General features: G+C 37.4%; 1 pseudogene; it reads right to left on the bottom strand.

Annotated features, from left to right (window-relative positions):
- Window positions 1-323: 323 nt before the first annotated feature.
- On the bottom strand, window positions 324-18,135 carry LOC103288795 (ATP-dependent RNA helicase DDX54-like; annotated as a pseudogene).
- Between the last annotated feature and the right edge of the window lie 5,401 nt (window positions 18,136-23,536).

The raw sequence follows: 23,536 nt of genomic DNA, 5'->3' as shown, positions 1-23,536 counted from the left end.
GATGTCACCCAGTATTTTATTTACTAATTCTTTTTCTGAAAACAAAGTTGCAGAAATGAATTACTCATTTGTTGATGCATCCTTACTGTGGCAGAATACTGGGCCACTCAGGCTTTCAAAGTCATAGAGACCCACATTTCCAACCTATTAACTCCTGAGTAATTCTTCTGACCCAACTGAATTATATCATATTTTTTCCTGAGAAGTATTGAAAATGTTTAAGACCTCATTACCTCATTCACTGTCCTCATAACCCTATTAAAAAAAAAGTTTTCATAGACTTTTATTGTAAATTATTCTCTAGGGTATCTTTGAGCTGCTCATTAAAATGGTGTTGTTGCTATGATGATATTTCTCAGCAGGGATGTTCTAAATAACTGATTAATATGCAAATCACTAAAAATGTAGCTTTTGCTGTTAAATTGGCCAATTCCAGGGACCTGAGTTGCTGAAACAAAACAAAACAAAATGAAATAAAACATTCAAGCCTATTTTCTGACAGAGTGTCATCTAAGATGCTAACAAGCCAGGTGATTAATGTTTTTTCATAGCATTATGATATAATCTATCAACACATTTATCATCTTCAAATTATTTGTGTTGCTCTTAATTTTGTAGTACTCAAAAGTGCTTTAGAACTTAGGACAAACACTGGAATGTTGTGGTACTTCTTTCAACTGAGGGTTAATACATATCTATAATTAATTTTATATTATTTAATGATTTTTATAGAACCATTTTATCTTGCTACACACATTAAACATTACTATAGTCTGTTATTAAATATCTTCTTAAGGTCTTATTTATACATAAAAAAAAAAGATGGTTTTGTTATTGTCCTGTCCTGCAAAACAAAACTATCGAGAAAGACAGAATTAAAGCAGAAGCGTATAATGTCAACCTTCCCAACCCATACATTCTAGACACCCTAGTTTTGCCAGAGGTTTCAAACAATATAGCCGATCTTGAGAAAGTGCTTTCAGGAGGAAGCCAACCATCTTTCCCCACTCTCCCTCAGTGTCTGCGGCACATGCACACAAGCCCTTTCCTAAAATCTTCACATACGCTTTCTGGTTTGTTCAGTGAACAAGCACCAAGTCACTGGAGATTTTATGCCCAGTGACTTCCCACCAGGCAAATTCTAATTTGGCAGTGATTCCAGGTTCCTCCTGGTGAGAGAGCTGCTTCTGGCAGAAGCTCCCGCCTGATGGAGCGAGGTGTTTCCGCCCACGGCTCCCTTCTCTTTAGACCAGGCCTGAGATCACATCTGTTCCTAGGGCTCCAAGCCCAAGGGACTTCTGAGCAAAGCATCACCACAGAGAACTCTGCATTTTCTGGCTAAATGCAATCTTCTTCCCTGTGTCAGAGTGAATGCTCCTCGTTGCCTAATGATCCTGACAGTTTCTTATTCCTGGCATGAACTTTTACCTGAGAAGTATAAAATGACATTGTGTGTAGGAGAAATCAGTATAAATTAGACTGTGGCATCCCATGCCATGTAGAAACGTATGGAGGCTTACTTTTCCTGGGATAATGTGACTACATAATCATAGACAAGATGAGATACTTTAGAAATAAAGACAATATCAGCAACAACAAAATTAAGAATGAATAAAAATGATTGCCTTTTGTCTATGAAATAAAAACTGTTCTCTATATGATGAATTATTTTAATCATAAAAATACTCTAGTGTGAAAATTAAAATGGGTGAAGTTAGTTCTTATGAATGCTGCAAACTCCTCTGATACTAACCCTACCAAAGTACCCTCTATACCTATACATGTTGAAAACTCAATGGGAATTTCTGGCTTTATTTGAACAAAAATATTTGGGAAAGTAATATCTTTATTATAAGTTTAATCAGCTTATAATTTTTAGAAATGTTCCAAAGGGAAAATGAGAAAGGAGAAGCTCATTTTTTAAAATTTATTATTATTATTATTATTATTATTATTATTGCTAGCTTGTAGAATAAATAGACACCTCCAAGAGCTGGTAGCACATAGTATTCTTAATTGAAACATTGCAAATGTTTCCAATTCTCCATTCATAGTTGTATGTGAGATAAGTAAATGTTCCTTCCACTTCATCTCCTTAGTAATACTTTTAGTTTTCACAATACTAGGTACTGAGCTAAGCCTTTCCTTTGAGACCACTTCCTGAATTAGTAACCACTTGAAACATACTCTTTTCAGAGAGAGACAATAGTTTATGTCATCTTTTTGTATGCTTCATTTAAATAGTTTTGTATGAGTGTGAAAGAAAGAGATATTTCTGAGAGAAATGGCAGTATGTGTATGCTGCCTGTGGCTATTTTACAAGGAAACTACCAGCTCTCAATAATGTGAAAAACTTCTCGAGAGGCGCTGTGGCACAGCAAGTCACTGAACCAGAGAAATTCAATTTGCCTACTGTAAAGTATGTTTTGTCTGTCTCAGAAAGCTCTAATTCAATCCAAAATTACCTTCTAGAAGCAGTCACTCTGGCCAAGGAAGGGTGCTCAGGGTGTGGAATAGGACAGAATACTGACAGAAAAGCATCTAGTGCTGCACCTCACTCTTGGGACACGAACCGCTGACCCACCCTGAGGGCACTGATCTCTCCATGTTTTAGGTCTATGTTTATTTGTGATTGATTAACCTTTGGGTAACTTGTGCCTTTAATCTACATTTACTCTCATAGGGCCAGGGGAAAAATAGAAAACAGACGATGCTTAGGTTAATAATATGTGGATAGGTAAGGAAATATATTTCTGCTTGAGTTCTATGAATCACACATTATTTGCAGATAGCTTTGTATAGGCCTGGAGAGTTTTGAAATAGCACTTTAACACATACCTTTGTGGTTTATCCTTGGGTAGATAAACTAATGGTTCATATAAACTAACTAAAAGCTTACTTTAACTCCCCTAAATTACATAGTTAAATTTATGTTATCAAAACTTGGCAGATTTTATCAAGTATCATGTCTTGCCTCTGCTTTATGTAGAAATCATGATACTAACTTGCCTATGCTAATGTGATTAATTTCATCATTCTATGATAGGAACTATGGGATCTTTCTAACTTTTGAGTCATTAATATGAAGTATGTATCTGTCACACCTCCTGAAAATATAAAGTTTAATGTAGTTGTTGGGTCCTTTATCCAAATTCCTAAGTGCTAAGGCATCTTAAAATTATCTAAGGACTATATATAAAAATATAAAGATAGGAACTTGGCCAATATCTTTAACAATTTTATTTTTAAAACTAAGATTGCTTTTATAGTTCTACTAGAGGCCTGGTGCACGGACTCTTGCACTGGTGGGGTCCCTTGACCAGGCTTGCCAGGATCTGGCCAAAACCAGCTCTCCGACATCCCCTGAGGGGCTCCAGATTGCGAGAGGGCGGTTCTCAAGTGATGCACCCCAGAATTGGGCTCCCTCCTCTCTTCTTCCAATATTATGTCACTTTCTCTCTGTATCTGTCTCGCTTCTTTCATCTCACTTTACCCTAAGTTTGGCAGTAACTGACGACTTGTGGGCATTTACTAGTAGCTGCAAAATGCAATTATTTAGCAAACAGGATTTACTTAGCCTGGAATCTAGTCAGCCTAGGGCAGGACCCTGCTCAATGTCAGGCTCCCGCCCAGGCCCTTCCGCCCAGGTGGAGTCCTGTGGCAGCCAGAACCTCCTTCTTCCCACCTGAGCTGCTCCTTCGCCTCCTTCCCTCCCCAGAGGTTGCCTGCTGGAGCTACTGTCCACCCAGAAGGAAGGAAGCTGCGGCTCATTTCCCAGCCGAGAGTGGTAGCAGGAAAATTCTCTGCCTCCACTGGAAATCGATATTAAGCAGATGGGCCGGTGTGGGCACCAGTTGTCAGGGCCGCAGCCAGTAGGTCTGCACGTCTCATCATTTAGCTAATTGAGTCAAAAAGTTTCTGTAAGGGCCAGACCCACAACCTCTGCAACTGGGAGCCAGACCCGAAGTGGGGAGCCTATGGGCTAGAGGCCCAGTGCACAGATCCGTGCACCGGTGGGGTCCCTCAGCCTGGCCTGCGGGAATCAGGCCAAAACCGGCTGACATCCCCAAAGGGGTCCTGGATTGTGAGATGGCTGTTCTTGGATGACACACCCCAAATTGGGCTCCCTCCACTCTGGTTTCAAGTGTGTCACCTGAGAACTGCAGCTGCCAAGTCACCATAGCTCAGCAGCTCCTGCATTGAGTGTCTGCCCCCTGGTGGTCAGTGTGCATCATAGCTACCTGTCAGACTGTCGAACAGTCAGCCGGTCAACTGGCTGGCCAGTCACTTAAGCTTTTATATGTATAGATTAGAGGCCTGGGTGGAGGGGGGTGTCTCTCAGCCTGGCAGTCAGCCCACAGGAATCGGGCCTAAACCGGCAGTTGTACATCCCTCTCACAATCTGGGACTGCTGGCTCCTCACTGCTCACCTGTCTGCCAACCTGATCGTCCCTAACCACCTCTGTCTGCCTGCCTGATGCCCCTAACTGTTCCCCTACCGGCCTGATCACCTCTAACTGCTCTCCCCTGCCGGCCTGACTGCCTCTAACCACCTCTCCCTCAGCCCCGCCACCGTGGCTTTGTCTGGAAGGATGCCCTGCCCTCCAGTCCCCCAATAGCCATGTATTTTTGTATATGTGTATATGTATGCATATTGTTATTTTGTTAATCCTCACCTGAGGACATTTTTCATTGATTTTTAGAGTAGAAGGGAAGGTGAGAGACAGAGAAACATGGATGTAAGAAAGACACATCAATTGGTTGCCTCCTGCACATGCCCTGACTGAATCCGGCCCAAACAACACCTCTGACAGGCGGCCCACTGGGGCTCAGGCGTTGAGCTTATGGCAATTTTCTGTTTCTGCTTCCACTTCTGGTAGAGGCCCCGCTTGGAGGAGCTGCTGATGTAGCGACCACTCTCTGTCTTGATCTTCTTCTTGTCCTCCTGTCCTGACGGTCCCAGAAACCACTTCTTCTGGTCCCACTTGAGCTGCTGCCAGCGCCTGGTCAGGTTCTGGGCCTCGTCCCCCATCAGGTCCAGGACAGCGCCAGGCACCTGCTGCTCAAAGGCACCCCTGTCCCCACCAACGCTCAGGCCCCGTTCACTGTCGAAGTCCTTGGGCCGATAGGGGGCATAGAAATCCTGGTCCAGCGGCCGGGCCTCCTCCTTCTACCTCTTGGCTCCCCGCTCAGGTCCTGGCTGCTGCCGTTTCTGGCCCACAACCTCTGTGAAGTCGTCCTCCACGCTCTCTTTCCCCTCCCCCTCCCATTCCCCCTCCCTCCCCCTCCTACTCCCCCTCCTCCTCCTACTCTTCCTCCCCCTCCTCCTCCTTCCAAAGCTGCTCTGCCTGCCACCTTGGGCAGCTCAGGGCTGGGCCAGCCAGGCCCTCCTGCCACTCTTGCCGGCCCTGCTGGAAGCTGGCCATGGCCTTGCAGTCCTTCAGCCGCTTGGCCACATCAGCTGGCTGCTCAGGTCCCGGCTGGAGGTGTTGTCAAAGATGGCCGCCCGCGAGTGGTACTGCTTGATGCTGTCCACCAGCCTCAGCTGCTGCAGCTCCTCCTCCTTGAAGCTTGAGCTGAAGAGGGGGTGCAGGCCCAGGCCCGCGAAGTCCAGCTCCTTGACCCGCTTGATGGACTCTGGTGAAGGCACCGGCCATGAGTGCACATACTGCTGCTGGGTGTTGTCCGCCCGCAGCCCAGGCCCCACAGCAGCAGCGACGCCTCCAGGGTGTTCCTCAGGCCGCGGTCCTCATGTCCACCACGCTCTGTGGCACCCGGCCCAGCACGCCGTCCACTCCGACTGCACCTGAGGGCTCCTCCTGGAGGCGGGCAAAGGTGGGGGCACGGCCCGGGAACAGGTGCAGGTCCAGCAGGTTGGGGACCTCATCTGCGGCCATCAAAGAGTAGGTGTGCCACTTCGGCCAGCCCGGCCACACGACCCACGTGGGGCAGGAAGAGCTTGCCCTCGCCCGGGAAGCTGAAGTTGATGACATTGTCCAGCAGCAGGATGTCCAGGCCCCAGACCGCCAGGTCAGTCACCATGAGGTGGAGCACTTGCCGTGGGGGAACTTGGCCGGGTTGATCTTGCGGGCTGTCTGGTCCAGGGCGCTGTAGATGTGGCGACCCCGGTGGCTTTGCTCCAGCCACACCGGCAGGCACCCAGACTGGTGGCTTCCCTCAGTCAGGCTTTGTAAGGAAGGACATCTGCCCTAATTAGCATATTACCCTTTTATTAGTATAGGTTCTTATAGCCAAATGTAAGAAATAGTTCAATAATTACTTTTAAGTGTTTACTAATAAAATGCAGCAATATTATAGTTTTTATGGTGGTTCATAAACATTAGTGTGCAAAAGAATTTCCCAGAGATCTTATTTAAAAAAATGTAATTTTTAAAATTACAGGTGACAAACCCTTGAAATTCTAGTTCATAGGGTTGAAAGCAGATCTCAGCACCACCAGTTTAACAAACAATCCAGTAATTATGATGCAGGTGATTATCTGAGTACATTTGGAGGAAGAAAAAATCTTGTCATAAAAATATCTAAAAGCTATCTGGGAAATAAAAATGTTATGCCTAAAATATATGCACCAGGATAATATTTTAGTTATATTGATATCTTTTAAAGCAATGTGAAATATTTTATAATTTACTTTTAGGGAGATTAGAATAGTTAATGAAGGCAAAGGCTATAGCTTTAAAAAAAAAAAAAAAGCCCTCCCTCCTTACAACACAGGATTTATTTTTTCAACAGAGATTAATTCCTTTGCCTTTTTAATAGGGAAATTTTATATTTGTAGTTGTATAGACAATTCTTGTTACATAGAGATCCAACTGCATAATTTATTTCTCTACAACCAAACTCTCAAAGTAATTGAGATTGATCCATCATTGCTAAATAATATGTTTCAATACTCAGAGGAAAATTCTTGATTATACTTTCAGATTTGAGCAGCATGAAACTGTCAGGTATTCCAGACTGCTTTTTAAATAAAAACAGACATCCTTTATTTTGCTCAGCTAACAACGGTGAGATGAGCCTACATATCTAGGGAGAAAAGTAATTTTAAATGTTTACTTATTCTAAAAATGAAAAGAAAATATATGTGTTGGGAAATTATTAGCACTGTTGTCTATACTTTAGTGACAAAAATAAGTCCATTTGTATTTCTTTATTTTTTTTCATATTAAGTGTTACTTTAAGTACTTTATATAGTGGGAAACATGTGAGAGTTAAAGCGATTTAGGTTCTCTGATGATCACATAGGGCATTATAAAATGAATAAATTTTGGGACACTTATACCTTTACAATTTTAAAAAAAGAATACATCCATTAACCCTAGCTGGTTTGGCTTAATGGGTAGAGCGTCAGCCTGTGGATGGAAGGGTCCAGGGTTCAATTCTGGTCAGGTTGCGGGCTTGACCCCCAGGATGGGCCGTACGGGAGGCAGCTGATTAATGATTCTCATCATTGATATTTCTATCTCTCTCTTCCTCTCCATTCCTCTCTGAGATCAATAAAAATATGTATATATTTTTAAAAAAGAATACTTCCATTAAGGGGTAAAGAACATGAAAACAATACGGTAAAATATACTCACTATTCATGGCTTTTTGCTAGGTGACAAATTAATCAGCCAAGTAAGGGTGGGTTTACTAGGAAATTCATGGGAATGGAACTTTGTGACTCTTCCTTTTGTGAACCCTTTCTAAGGCTCCCTGTTTTCCATTTTAAATAAATATTTAGTTTCTTACAACATACTCTTAACTTTTGTCTTCTTTTTTCTAAATGAGGATTGCCAAATTGAATGACATTCAGGACACAAATCTTAGCTCTGCCCTTGCATATAAAGACATATTTTTATAGTTGAAAGTAAAGAACAAAGTAGATACCTCTTCTGTTGTTTTGACAGCTTATTCCACAGAAGCCATTAAAACTTTCCTTTTTCAAAATGGTAAACAGTACTAGTTATCTGCATTCAATCAAACCAGAAAAGAAGGGAGAAAAGTTCTTTAAGAAAGGGATGAATTATTTTAATCACACACCATCTCTTCAGCAAAGTTGATATTAAAAATGTACCTTATGAGAAAGAGAGTTGTAAAAAAACTAGCTGAGATAGAAGTGAACTACTTAGAAATATAAAACAATCAAACAAACACTACCGCTGAAACTAAAAGCAGGTAAATGATTTTAATTGAGTTTCTTGGTTGTTTTAAACAGGAACACAACCACCATAAACGTTCTTTAGAAGGAAGGCATAAAGATTAGCTTTTTAAAATTATCTGAAACAAAGTTGGTCAAGTTCAGAAAATGTCTTCATCCCAATCCATATTTCTAATACATGTGATTATTGAAAGAAAATTGCTTAGAGTTCAAAGAGAAGCAAACTTTACGTGGCCGTATGAATATTTGCTTCTACAATTCTGTAGGAGTTCAGAATGAGTCATCCCTAGATGTGTCTCAGTGGCATGAAAATTATTTTGAGCTAAAGGCAACTGAGAGCATGCAAGCTTAAGGGAAATGTCTGCCCCCCCCCCCCCCCCCCCCCCGCTCCCGCCTTCCCGAATCTCCCCTAACTATCCAGATGAATTTAAATTAGGAGTCTGGCCCAGGAAGAGTTATCACTAGAAATGACTTTTTGCCTATCTATGTGACAGGGAAAACTAATAATTCCTGAGCACCTGTTCTCCCTCAATGACACTCTGAAGCCCCAAGCTGTGTTACCTCACCCCTAGCTCAAAATGTCTTGTAAACACTATTTCCCTTTCTGCCTCTGAACCTCTCATGTATGTAGGGTCTCTGATTATTTCATGTATGCAGAGTTCCCATACATAAGTATGTATTAAATTTGGTTATTTTATCTTATTAATCTGACTCATGTCTATTTGATTGAAGGTAGAGAAAAGTTTTTTCCTCCCCCACAATTCCAAATGACTTAAAATGTGATTTCAATTATTTAGCTATTTTATTTTTTTATGGAAAACCATATAAGTCCACAAAACTTGAATAATTAAATAAATGTTTAGTTAGCAGAATTTTGTTATTCTAATGGCCTATTCTAGTCTTCTCATCTCCCACTTGCTTCCTTGCCTTTTATATCCCCTTTAATAAAGAAGCTTGACTTTAGACATGAACCTTTGAAGCACTGGGATCCTCGTTGAGACTGAGAAAATCACTTACATTTTTGGAGCCTCTCTTTTCTCATCTATGAAATTTTTTAAAAAATGTTACTTTGTAATAGTCAATCCAGTTTTAAAAATATGTATTTTTGAACTATCAGAGAAAAAGAAATCATTGGATTCTAATCAGCATAGAAAGCAACTGTTTAGTATTGGGGTAACATGATATCTATAGTGGCAACTTTAGGTCATCTACCTTTTCCTAGTGAATTTACTCTCCAATTTTTTATCACTTTCTATGTTCCTTTTCTGTATACTTTATTTCTCTGAGGACAAGAAGGAGGATGAGAAAGAGAAGAGGAAGATGAATGAAAAGAGAAAAAAAATAAATGTAATGGAAAGAGTACGTAGAAGAAAAAAAGAGAATAAGTGTTGTCATTTTTATAATTTTAAGTAATTAGTAGCTGAAAAATATAACTTATTGCTATTCAATTCAACCTGAGGATAAGTCTAGCATTACAAGAAAGATTCTGGGTTAAGAAACCAAATAACAGCATTATTTCAATCAGTACCTTATAAAGCCATTGAGAAAATATATAAAATTATTTAATTGCAATTAAGTTTTGGTTCCTGGAGAAATAATTTCTAGAATTGATTTTAATAATAGATGACCACATTTGTATTTATCTCCTTCTTGGTGAAACTCGGTTTAGATGAGAAAATTAGCATTCAGTCAAATCGATTCAAAGTTATCCCCTTGATTTTAGGTGACAGCACAAAGGAATACAGAGATTTATCAGTGTTAACAATTAGTGATGTTGAGCTTCTTTCTTTATACCTATTGGGCATTTATATGTCTTCTTTGTAGAAATGTCTGTCTATTCAAGTCTTCCCATTTTTTTAAAAGTTGGTTTTGTTTTCTTTGTTAATCAGTTCCTGATATTTGCTACAACATATAAAATAAATCTTAATAAAATAAATCAGGCACAGAAAGAGTAATACTACTTACATGCAATAGCCAACATAGTCAAACTCATAGAAGTAAAAAGTAAAATGGTGGTTTCCAGAAGCAGAAAGTAGGAGAAATAGAAAGTTGCTGTTCAATGGACATAGTTTTAGACATGAAATTTTTAAAAAGTACTGGATACCTTCTAGAAGGATTCAGAGCCAAGATCCTTGAGGGGGAAATGGAGTAGGCAGTTATACAGACAAAATCAGAGCAAGGAAAATAGTCCAGGTACAGAAGGTCACCAAGGTGGAAAGCCTTGGGTGGCTAGCAATGGGCATGGGGGAAAAAAGAGAAATACATAAGAAAGGCACATAGGCATATAGTGACATGAAGTGGTGACTCAGGCAATAAATAAGGAGGCCCAGGGGCTCCTCTGTACACCTGCTGACCCATCATTATTTTTTCCACAGGATCTCCAAGTATAAGTGTCCATGGGGAACACCTTGGTTGACTTTTTAGTAGACACTGGAGCCATTTATTCAACTTTAAATACAAGAATGACTAAAAGAAGTCAGTAAACCATCTAAATAGTGGAGTTTATTGTAAAGATGCAACAAAAGGCCTTTCTCCAATCCCTAGAGTATCAAATAGGAAATTTTAAATCGCCACACAAGTTTTCTCTATATGCCTGAATGTTCCATCCCTCTGCTGGGATGGGAATTCCTCTGTAAATTGCATGCCCAAGTAACCTTGTCTCGTGAAAGGTAGCTGCTTTGCCTGCAGGTCCCATCAGAACATACACTCCAACTACAAATGATTTTAACCTGTTCACGGGGACCAAGAGGAGAACCTATCCCTCCTATTAGCAAGTGAGTAAAACTGTCTGGGCAGATGGGACTCCAGGATGAGCAATGAATGCTCACCTGAGTGGCCTAAGATATCCCTGGAGAAATCCCAGACAGTGACAAATATTTCTTTAGATGTCTAGCACCCTGGTAGGGAGTAGCTACACATCAGCATGTTTGTCTGAATCTCTCTATGACTTTAATCACCATAGCCAATGAAACTGCCACTTCACTCATTAATCTCTGAAGGCCTCTAGATTTTCTGGCTAAAGTTGTTCTAGATAATCAAATTCCTTTATATTACATACTAGAGGCCTGGGACATGAATTCGTGCATGGATGGGGTCCAGCCAGCCCACCCCGATTAGGGTGGAGGGGTGACCGGGGGGCGGGACGGCTGGGGGGAGGGCCACAGGCAGTTGGCCAGCCAGGCTCGCCCACTGGTCGAACTCCCGGTGGAACTGTCAGTTGAGGGGACAATTTGCATATTAGCCTTTTATTGTATAGGATTAGCAGAACAAGGAGGTATTTGTATGACCATCAACTCCTCTTGTTGTACTTACTATAACAAGCTCAAGTAGAAACAAGCATCACAAAAATCAGGCAACGGGCTACCTGATTTCAGGAAACACTTGAGGAAACTGAGATTAGTTTATGAGTCAATGAATACCCCAAAAACTCAGGTCCACATTATGAGGAATTTTAATTTAGGTTTTACTATCATTTTCTTTATAATGCTTGACTTTGTTGCTTTAAAGTTCCTTATGGCTTGTTTTTCCCAGGCTGGAAAAATTGTATCTGCCTTACAGGAACCCCTAAGAAAGGTATTTGCTTTTAACGCACAAGATTTTGTTTTAAAACAGGCTCAAGTTATTCATTCCATCATAAAATTCAAAAGCTCCATAGATATCGAGAAAGAATTGAAAGTGGGGAATTTTCTAAGATTAGTAACATTTACTAAGATTAATAAAGCTATCCATATTAATCTTAGTAAATGTTAAACCCAGCTTGTTACTCTCACCTGATATTGTTAACTTGAAACTAAACCTTCTGAGTTAAAAGTTTATTTTCTAAGTATACTTTACTATAATTGGCAGTTTCAGTTCCTGTGTGAACCTAAGGAGCAGCCTGATGTTCAAGGCCCTGCCTAATGCCAACCATCCAGACACAGGAATTCACTGACACACACACAAAATACAGAATAGATAGCAAACTCAAGGATGCTGACCATGAACTTCCATATTTTGGACCAGGGAGGATGCTGCCTGCACCCTCACCCCCCTTGCCCCACCACCTGCACTGAGATGTTAAGATGGGCTTTGGGACTAGATTCCCCCATCTTCTTGGGTAGCTGGCACTTGAATAAACCTCTTTCCTTTTCCATAAGCACCATTCTCATGAGTTTGACTTTTGTTGTGGCAGGCAGCCAAACCTGGGTTTAGATACAATTTTACCTCTAGAATACATAATGTTAAAACCTAATAAGAACATTAACAATCTAATAAGAAATGGGAAAATGATTAGAACACTTTAGGATAGAAGATATACAGATGTTCCACTTCACTAGACCCAAGCAAATTCACATTAATACCACAATGGAATACCATTACATATGTTAGAATGACTATAGTTAAATAGCTGATGGTACAAGCGCTGGCAAGGATGTAGAGAAACTGGAACTCAGAGACTTTTCTGATAGGTAAAATACTACAACCACTTTGAAAAAAAAAAAGATTAGCGGTTTCTAAAAAAGTAAAGCATATGCCTACTATATAATCCAGCTACTCTAATCTTAGATATTTAGCCAACATTAAAAAAATGTATGTTGTCAAAAAGACTTGCATAAGAATGTTCATATTAGCTTAATTTGTAATATAGCTAAAAACTTGAAACAACCCAATATTTGTTAGTAGCGGTATAAACAAATTGTGGCATATCCTCACAATGGAATCCTTTTCAGCAATACAAAGGGAGCAAACGATCCAAAAATATGTTTATATTTTTATATATCTTTTGTATTACTCTATAATTCAATTTATACAAAATTTTAGAAAATACAAAATAATTTTTAGTAACAAATAGATCAGTGGAATTATGGGACCATGGGAATGAGGTAAAGAGGGACATAGCAGGGAAATTATAAAGTAGCATAAGAAAACTTTTGGGTTTGATGAATATCTTCACTATCTTAACTCATGATAGATTCACAGAGTCTAATCTCTGAGATATTACACACTGTAAGTGCATAGTCATTTTATGTCAAGTATACATCAATAAACATAAAATGTGGGTTCAAGAGTCTCCCCACCCACAAGTCCACAAAGACATAACGAGTAAAGGAGGATTTCACTTTTTTGCATTGTTACTATAGATCTTAATCTTTTAACCACTGAAATAAATCGCTATACTCCACTACAGTCATGGAAATAAAAACAACTAAGTACTTTTTTGGCATCCTTTAAGCCATGGGTTCCTAGCCAATCACTCTTGAAAGGTAGAAACTTCAAATCTGAAGTGAGCACTTGCTTCTCATGGCCCTTTTCATTTATCACTGTCCACTCACACAAGGCAGTGCAGGGGACCGACACGGCATTATATTGACGGCTACAAGTACTCTCTCCTCAAAACACATCCTTATGATTCTGTGACTGGAACAAAAATGAAAAGGCAATAGCTGTGACACTTTGTCTTCTCTCCCAAGATATCCAGATAAAAAATAGGTTCTGCCCATCTTGAAGATTGTCTAGACACACTTGTACTGCAGTTCACTCCAAAGGTTAAAAAATATATATATAAGTTTCATGATTGTCATTGTTTCTACGGCTTCCAAGTAAGTCAGCTGGTCTGCCTGCAAGCTTCTGAGATTTATTTAAGTAAGGAGTCCATGGCATTATCTGTCCTTTGAACCTCTAATGAGGAGATTTTAGCAGATGGGATCTAATTTATAAGGAGGACCTATCCTTGATAATGAAACACAGCCTATTAAGAACTTACATAAACAAGGGCTAAAATGCAATGCCAAAACAAATCACTTTGACATGTTTTAAAAATATAAGGGGCTTCTTCAAATATCATCAAGAATGAGTCATTTGGTGTTTCGGGTTCATACATTAATGCAGTTGCTGTCACTATGAAAAATTGGACTTTTTGTTTACTTAAAATTTGAAATGCCATGATTTGGTACTTGAAAAATGAGGCGGGAAAAATGAACGTTCTCTTGTTTGTGAAAAATGGGGGTTTTATTAGAATAAAGTAGGGAGGAGGAGAGAGCACTCATCTGCTCTGGTTAAGCAGTGTTTACACAGGAAGAAATATAACAATGGCAGATCACTCGGGACAATTTGGAGCAGAATCACTTAGGGAGCTGATGACAACAGGAGCCAAGAATATAGCCTGGACCCAGAGCTGAACCTCTTTGTCCCTATACACACATCACAAATAAATGCATCTTGAAGTAAGACTCATATTTCATAGTAGCATGAGACTCCCCAGTTAGAATGCATCTGTTAATAATAAAAATTTCCCTTCTGGAATGAGAGTTTAATAGTTCTTGTTCATGCTTTAAATAGGAGATCACGGCAATAAATCAGCATTATAATTTTAGTAGGTAGTAACATATGAAACATAATGTATTATTTCTGGCATTTAATTTGGTCAAAATTAAGTTAAGATATTCACCCAAAGGGACAGGTTGATAAAGTAATAATTATGAACATACAATCCTAATAACTTTTGTACTTTGTGCATTCTGGAAACACCATTGAATTTAACATACATCTTATCTTTTTTGTCATAATGAGAAAATATTGAATTATTTTATTCAACTTCAGAAGCCACATATTTGTTCCTAATAAAATTGATCAAAATAAGGTTTAAACACACACTGTGTTCTATATGTTTTCACATATTCCTTTAATGAATTCCATTAGTTGTAAACATATGAGAATAATTATTCAGTGAACTTTTTAAAGATAAATATCTACATTTGTAATTTTAGATGGGTCATTTTAATTTTAGATTTGTATGTCAATTCAGTTAAATTATTCCCAATGCCCCATCCACCTATATACACACATACACAAAGACAAACACATATATATGTACAAGTATTAAAATTATTAGAGACAATTCACTTGATAAAAATACAGATAATGTAGACATCAATATGCACTTATGAAATACAAGCATATAGGTAAAATAATTTTAAAACCTGTTAGGAAACAAGTTCTATATCTAACGCATCTTTGATCTGTACCCATATTTAATGCGATATATTGCAAAAGTAGATTTTTAATAAGTGTTCATTCAACTAATGAGAACAAATTAGAGAAAAAAATGAATAAAATAACTGGATGCCATTAAAGATAATGTTGGCAGACAGTCTGATGTGCCAGGTTCCTAACTCATTGATTCTTCTAGGTTAGCACATATAGAAAAAACACTATTTTTTTTCAGAGAGGAATACACAATTTATTCTCAAAGGCAGATTATGTACACATAATTTAATACTTTCTTATTAATTTTAGGCTTCTGAAAAATACTTTCCAGTAGGCTGAGATATTGTATTTATGTACTGATAGTATTGTTTGCTATGCTTAACATTAATGGCTTTGGAATTTTACCAAATGTTTTGTAGAACATATACTGATGCTTCATGGCATTTTCAAACAATCAACTTAATTGGTGAATTACATTCACAGTTTATTTGGTGAGGAGCCATTACACTCCCTGATGTATATTCCTTGTTTATGGTGTACTATTAGCTCGCTACATGTTTATTAATTTATGAATTTTTTGTAGATTTTGATTTATGATTATTTTATTTTCTAAGGAGAATGCTTGATGAAGCAAAATACTTATAGTTTTGTAAAACTGTCCTAAGATCAATATTTAAAACAAGTAAAGCATACCACTAAACTATGTATTTTTTCTTACTTGCTAAGAATAATATACATGAACTTTTAGAAAAAAAGTCAGTCATATCATGGCTTAAATGTTTGGGCCAATGAAATTTACATGCTAACACTTATGAACTATTAATATTGTTCCTTATGATTAAATAAACTAAATAAATGCTACATTAGAAATTACTATCATTTTATAATATATCTTACATTATGATGGTGTAAGTCCTTCAGCTTTATTCTTTTTAAAAAATATTTTTTAATTGATTTCAGAAAGAAAGGATGAGAGAGAGAGAGAGATAGAAACATTAATGATGAGGGAATCATTGATCAGCTGCCTCCTGCATGCCCCCTACTGGGGATCAAGCCTGCAACCCAGGCATATGCCCTTGACTGAAATCAAACCCGGAAATCTTTGGTCCACAGGCCGATGCTCTATCTGTTGAGCCAAACTGGCTAGGGCTATTCTATTTTTTAAAGATTCCCTTCAGTATTCTGAAGTCTTTGCATGGCTATGTAAACTTTATAATCTGATAAACAATGACTGCAAAAGAAAAAAGAAAAGATATTATGTTGAAATTACATATTATATATAATACTAGTGGCCCGGTGCATGAAATCATGCACATTGAAAGGAAATTAATTACAAGAAATATTTTAATATCCCAGCAAGCTAACCCACAGCCGATTCCATGAGGAATTGGGCTCCCTCCTCTCTAGATCTGGGGTGCAGGTGAACCAGATTAGGAGCCAACAGGGCCCCAGAAGCAAGCTAACCCAAGGCCAACAACTTAACCTATTGGTTGGAGCGTCTGCCCTCTGGTGGTCAGTGCACATCATAGCCACCAGTCAAATGGTCACTTAGGCTTTTATATATATGGATATTAATGGGAAACGAATTGTCATCTTTATAATATTCCTCCATTTATTTAGGTCTTCTTTAATTTCTCTGAGCAATGCTTTTTTAGTTTTAATGTGAAAATCTTATGACTTTTACGATAAATTAATTCCAAGATATTTGATGTTTGCCAATAAAATTTTAAACACTAATGTTTACTATACTCGTACTAAACAAAGAAGAGCTGATGTAGATATTCTAATATAGACAAAGCTGACTTTAAGCCTATGAGCATTATTAAAATGAAAGACTTCTGACAGTTATACAAAGGTAAAACCAACTGTATAACAATACTAAAATCGTGATATTCAACATATAAAAAATAATTAACAAAATGAGAGAGAGGGAGAGGAGAGGGGGTGTGTGAAAAGAGAGAGAGAGAGAGAGAGAGCGAGAGAGCGAGAGAGAGAGAGAGAGAGAGAGAGAGGGAAAGAGTGAGAAACCTGAATTTATTTTATTTCAGCAATTATCCAAAGAGCTAAAATTTGTCTGAATATTTTTCTTCCTTATTTCCTTCCTCTCTTTCTTCCTTCCTCCATCCCTCTCTACCCACACTTTATCTCACTCTCTCTTTCTTTTTCTCTGAAAATTTCAACTATTAGTTGATTTTTTTACTTTTGCTGTTTTCTTATTTTCTTCTCCAGTCAAACATTCATTTTAAATTTATGCTTTTAATATTTTTAAACAATGTTTTAGTTAATGTTAGAAGATTTTCTCACTATACATAACTAGCCATAGTGAAAAAAGTAGAGCTATCCTTATCATTTTAGTAAAATATGAATCTAAATTGGAAGAGTCTATAACATATGCTCACATGATAACCACGAGGAAAGCTGGAGAAGTGATTTCTGGATTCTCCTCATGAATTTGCCACTTATATAGTGAGAATTCTCTGAGCAATATGAATGGTGAATGAATAATGTTTCTTCTAAGCCAGGTATTTTAGATGAATTACAAATTCTCAAGTTACCAGAAAAAAATATAGTGTAATTGTAACATAAAATCTTATTTCTTTAGCTGTTAATTTGTTCATAGTATAAATAAACAAGATTATGCTTTATAATAAAAAAAAAGAAACTAGTTTTTAAGAAGTTTATCTCTAGGCAAAATTCTATATGTGGTCTTTCAGGCTGCACAACAGGCAATTACAAGGCTTTGCCTGGCAGGCCTCATAATTGAGTTGTTGGCCTTGGGTTAGCTTGCTTCTGGGGCCCTGTTGGCTCCTAATCTGGTTCACCTGCACCCCAGATCTAGAGAGGAGGGAGCCCAATTCCTCATGGAATCGGCTGTGGGTTAGCTTGCTGGGATATTAAAATATTTCTTGTAATTAATTAATTCACCTTACAGTCTTGGTGCATAGTCCCACGTATGCAGTTTTCCAGTGGGAGCTGCAGTCAAGGACTCCACACTTGTAGGCCATGGTCATGTGCACATCAGTATTCCTAGCTTGGGCACCTGCTATTAGAGGCTGCTATATTGGCTGAGACTGCAGACACCTCTTTATGGAGGGGCCTTGACTGAGGTATCCCTCCCCATCGGCACTGCATTGGCATATACGTATATTTCCATGAGGAGAAAAGGAACATTGGGAAACTGTCAGCTTTCCCTTTTTCCTCTTGCCTGTCACAATAATGTTTGCTTATCATTTTCATTTGGGTTCATTATGCTAACTGACCACCTATAAAACAGGCAGCTCTACACTTTTATTTACAAATACTTTTATTGAACTCTTATTAACATATTTTGTAAAGATATTATGGCTTATAATGCTTAACTTAAGTTTACACTCAATCAGTACTTTAATATAAATTCTTCAGCAGAATAAATGCTACACAAAACATTGTATTTTATTCAAGTGAGCTAATGATGTTGTATAGTTAATATGTCATATTCTATCATTATTTTTATGCAGAATGTTGCTAAAAGAATGAATTTGGTCACAGGCATGAATAAAAATAATATTTATAACCAAAATATGCTCTAAGATACAAAACAGCAGTTCTTAGAGTTGGTAACAAATTGCTGCATTACTCTTGAAGCTACTAAACAAGGGCATTGAGCAATCACTGAGAATAAAGGATGGAATAATTATTAATTTGTTCTCCTGTTGTTGAGAAAGTGACAAGAATACAACATAGAGTGTTTAAATAGCTGTATTTTTCTATGCATCATTTAGTAGTCTAGTACTGTACCTTCCAGTATGCAATAAAATCTTTAATTAACCAAAGACAATCCTTAGCAATATATGACATGCAAAATAGTTTATCATACTATTAATGTAAATATAAATTTAATCACATATTTAAAAATAACATAATGTTTTGGGAACAAATTAAAAAACAGGTTCCTAGTAAAGGATTAAATGTCATTGACTCTAATTCTGATTTGATAAGATTCATTTCCCAATTAATGAGAAATGTGATTGTGGTAGAGCTGGTAATTAAGGACAAATACCAAATGGCTTTGTTTTAGGTATGAGAAATCATAGAACTAGTATCAAATTCCTAAGCTCTTTTTATTCAAATTGAAGAACAGGTAAATAATTTAAATGATAAACATCTTTGTTTTTCTTATATTGTTATGAAAGAGTGAAATGTGTCAAATCTGATGAAAAATTTTTTGTGTGTGAAGTGATAGCATTACTGTAAATTATAATTTCCTTTTAACTGTACTTTTTGTATAGTTTCAGAATCCCTCTCTGGAATTTTATGGTATTTTTTTGTTGTTGTTGTTCCAGCAAACAGCATTACCCTAGGGCTGATGCCATTATTTTCATTGTTAATTTATTTTATATTACAAATCTTAGGTTAGTTGTGAATACTGGTATATTTTTTCCCTTAAGCACTGTAAGCTGTAAAAAATGAGTTATCATTCAGATTGCTTACTATATTTTAAATGCTTTCAATTTTAGATTTTCTACATACCCCAAAAAACATTTCGTTTTTATACTCATTTTATGCAAACAAATAAGCTTGTAGCCTTTGATAGCATTCTCAAATTTAGAGAATTTGTCAACAGAATTTGTATTATTGTCAGTACAATAGGTTTGTGTTTAGAAAACGTGATTTTTTTCAACCGTCAAATAATACCCAAACTAAAGAATCCTCTTTGCTACAGTTCTAAATAGTTATATTGCCAGATTAAAACCAATAGTTCATTTGAGCTATATCAATGATTCTTGTTTATTCCTTCAGCATATTGGAAACTAAGCATCTGAGAACTTGCTAATACAGCAGCATGCATCTGCTTGATTTTTTTTAACAAAATCAAATTGAAATCTTTAGTTTAAAATCAAACTTTAGATGGGAGCAGGCTGGAGGATGTTAATGGGGAAAAAGGAGGACCTATGTAACACTTTCAACAATAAAGATAAGGCCACGTGCCCCTTAGTCTAGGTGACGCCGTGCCCCTGGGTTCGACCGAGACCAAACCAGAGGGAGTCGGACCTCCATTACCACCATTTGTCCACCATCCAGAGCTGAGGGATCAGTGCTGACATATACACATAAGGAACTACTGGACATCGAAATTGGGTCTCAAAAGAACTGTTGGTCCAGCGGGAAGCTCGCTACAGATTGATTCATTTGCCTGTCAGCATAAATATTATTGCTCGTCTCACATTCAGTTCTTATTAGTATATATCTAGTGACATTTGATCTCATTCATCTAGAGGAAATGATGAACAACATAGACTGAGGAACAAGAACAGAACCAGAATCAAGGAGGCATCGATCGGACTATCGGGCCTCAGAGGGAGGATAGGGGAGGGTAGGGGGAGGGTGGGGGGAGGGGGAGAGTTCAACCAAAGCACCTGTATGCATACATATAAGCCTATCCAACGGTTAAGTTCAACAGGGGATTGGGGCATGCGTGGGGAGAGGAGTGGGATGGGAATGGGGGGATGAGGACAAATATGTGACACCTTAATCAATAAAGAAATTAAAAAAAAAATAAAATAAAATATATATAAAAAGAGAGATTAGACCTTACCAGATAATAAAATATATATTAAATACGTATCTATACTAATAAAAGGGTAATATGCTAATTAGACCAGGTCAACTGAATATCTTCCAGACCTCCAACTTCCTTCCAGACAAAGCCATGGTGGCAGGGGCTGAGGCAGAGGTGGCTAGGGGCGACCAGGTCATCAGGGGAGCAAGCAGTTAGGGCGTGATCAGGCCAGCATGGGGACACAGGCAGTTGGGGGCGATCAGGCTGGCATGGGGGAGCCGGCAGTTGGGGGTGATCAGGCTGGTAGGGGAGGGCAGTTGGAGGTGATCAGGCTGGGAGGGGAGCAGTTAGGGGAGATCAGGCAGGCAGGCAGGCAAGCGGTTAGTGGTCCTGGATTATGAGAGGGATGTCTGACTGCCAGATCGGGATCAGGCCTAAACCAGCAGTCGGACATCCCCCAAATGGTCCCAGATTTGAGAGGGTGCAGGCCAGGCTGAGGGACACCCCCCCATGCACGAATTTCATGCACCAGGCCTCTAGTATAATACAAAACTTTAATTAAATTGAAGATGAGAACAAAATAAATAATATAATTTCTTTAATCATTAGTCTCTGAGGTGCTGATTTTAGAGACGTTAGTTCTATAAAATGTAGAAATTGCCATTTTGTCATTAATTATCTTCATAGAGAATTAGTTTATTTCATATAATATTTAATTATTACGATACTTCATGGCATGTTTGGACAGCACATTCAAATGTCTCAGTTGAAAGGCTATTATATAAAAGTAAAAGCAATTTAGTAAACACAATTTTATCAGTTTTGTTGACTTATTATATTGTATTGATATTAGATATTTTTAATGTTATATGAACAATCTGAATTTTGAAAGGTTCTTACAGAGCAAATTGATGATTAAGCTTTAAGTAAACTAAAATAGTTTAAAATAACTTATCAGTGTGATCACTTTGTAAGTTATATAAATGTTTCATCATTAGGTTGCATACCCCAAACTAAAATATATCAACTGTAATTTGAAATTATTATTAAAAAGTTAAATTAATATAAAATAATATTTATAAACTTAATGTAGAAAAACTATTAGATTTAGTGTGTTTATCAGAGTTCAAAATCATTTATTTTTGTAGACTTCGCTTAGGGTATCTAAATACATATAAATGTGGCTATGGTATATCTTTTCTTTAAGAACTCCATAAACCTAAATGAACTAGTATTATCTATTAACATCTAGAAAGCCATTTACTTGTGCTTTCTTAGAGAGATTTTACCCAAATTTGGCATCTTTGTTTTCTCAATCTACATATTTTGAGAATTTTAACATCTAAATTATTTACTAATGTTGATATTTAATATGTTTAAATTATTTTTCTGAGTTTTTAAAATTTCTTTGCATCCAAAATATCTTAACAAATATATGTTTTTGCTTCAATACCATGTTTGATTCTTTCCCTTGAGCTTTGGAAATATTTAGCAGACATATGCATGACTAGAAGATATTCCTTTCAAGAAAAATAAAATCAGTCACCAATAAGATCTCAGAGAATGTGACTCTGGCTAGAAAAATTTGGTGAACACTGAGAGGATTTATAGAAGGAGACGTCATGTAATTCTCTCATTTATGTCTGATTTGGCCTCTATATTTTAAGTTCCAGTTTTCATGAAGGAGAGGAAATAAACCCAATTAGGATCCCTAAATATGTCCTTTTAAAACTTAAATATAAATATTATATAAAAATACATAATATTTGTATAAATTATATACATATAAATATTAATTACACTATATACAATTATTATTTAGAAATTTGAAGAAAATTTTAAGTTCTAAAGAAAGTAAAAATAAAATAGAAATATTAATTATCATAATGCCAATGATATGTTTATGCCATTTCTGAAATTTTTATAGAAGATTACTTGGAATGTAAAATGAAAACTAAGAAGTAAATTTATTTTATTTATTTAGTCTCTTTACTATAACTTTAATTTTCTCTGCAAAAAATGACAATTACCTTCAAAACACAAACTGTATTTTAGATTTTATAAATAACTATTCATTATTCATAAATTTCATTTTATATAGCTAGTATGAAGGTGGTATGCACCATTTTGAATAAAAAGTACTATTTTTTAGAAAATAAAGAAAACTCATTTATATTTTATAAAAGCACTGTTGAAAGGTTTTCTTCATTCAACATTTAAAATAAATTTAAAAATTGATTTTAGAGAGAGGAAGAGAGAAACATCAATGTGAGAGAGAAACATGAATTGGTTGCCATCTGCAAGGGCCTTAATCTGGGATCCAACCTGAGTATGTGCCCTGACTGGGAATCGAACCAACCACCTTTTGGTGTATGGGATGACATTCAATCAATTGAGCCACACTGCTCAGGGCCAAGGTAATGGTCTACAATATTAAGCTTCTTATGAAACTTAAGTTCTTTTTTTTAATATTAAAATAAAAGGCCCAGAAATATTTCATTAGTTAGTATTATACAACTCATCTTCAAGGTAGATCATTGTTTTCACTAGTTAAGTGAATATTAGCACCATCCTATCTAATAAAAGAGTAATATGCAAATTAACCATCACCCTGCTACACCCACAAGCCACGCCCACCAATCAGGAGCAAGTATGCAAATTAACCCAACCAAGATGGCTGCAGCCACGGAGCGAGCAGGAGGCTTGGGTTTCCTGGGCAATGGAGGAAGCCAAGCTTTCCGCACATCCTGGCCCACCTAGGCCTCCACTCAAGGCTACAAAGTTTCAATTATAGAAGATAAATAAATCCCAGATACCAAGGCCTCCGCTTGGGTCACCAGGGGGCATGGCTGGCCTGCAAACCACCA

This window comes from Eptesicus fuscus, chromosome 4 (assembly GCF_027574615.1).
Source record: "Eptesicus fuscus isolate TK198812 chromosome 4, DD_ASM_mEF_20220401, whole genome shotgun sequence".
Taxonomy (NCBI): Eukaryota; Metazoa; Chordata; class Mammalia; order Chiroptera; family Vespertilionidae; genus Eptesicus; species Eptesicus fuscus.
This window is presented reverse-complemented; position numbering and strand designations above follow the sequence as displayed.